Here is a 526-nt window from a genome sequence, read left to right on the forward strand (position 1 = left end):
GAAAATGTATATTAATAGTCCGTAAATAATTTTTGTAATTATATATTATGTGTATATATGGGGTAAGTTATAAAGTCATTATAAATAAAAGTTAATATATTAAATTTTAACAAATACAAATTGAATGTCACCCGTAACTAAAAGTTTTGATATCACCAATTTTTAATATCCAGTTTTTTAATCTATACTATATTGAAGCAAAATAATTTTTAAATTCAAATAATTTTTTCCTTTTTAACCTGTCATGTATATATATATTCTATATTTATACAATATTTTATTGTATTTAGTATACACCTTTTATTCTCACACTACTTTGAAGCAAGCATTTCGCTGTAAGGATTTTTGTTTAATTATTTACAATAATTTGATTTTCTTAAATACATTTATATATATATATACAACTCATATAGTTTTACTAAATAGTTTTATAAAAATTATTAACTAGTTTCATGTAGAAAAGTTAACTTAATTGCATTACAAACATTCACACTTGCATTAAAATACTTCAGAACATTATAACGAG

The sequence above is a fragment of the Teleopsis dalmanni genome, chromosome 2, assembly GCF_002237135.1.
Source record: "Teleopsis dalmanni isolate 2A chromosome 2, ASM223713v2, whole genome shotgun sequence".
Classification (NCBI taxonomy): Eukaryota; Metazoa; Arthropoda; class Insecta; order Diptera; family Diopsidae; genus Teleopsis; species Teleopsis dalmanni.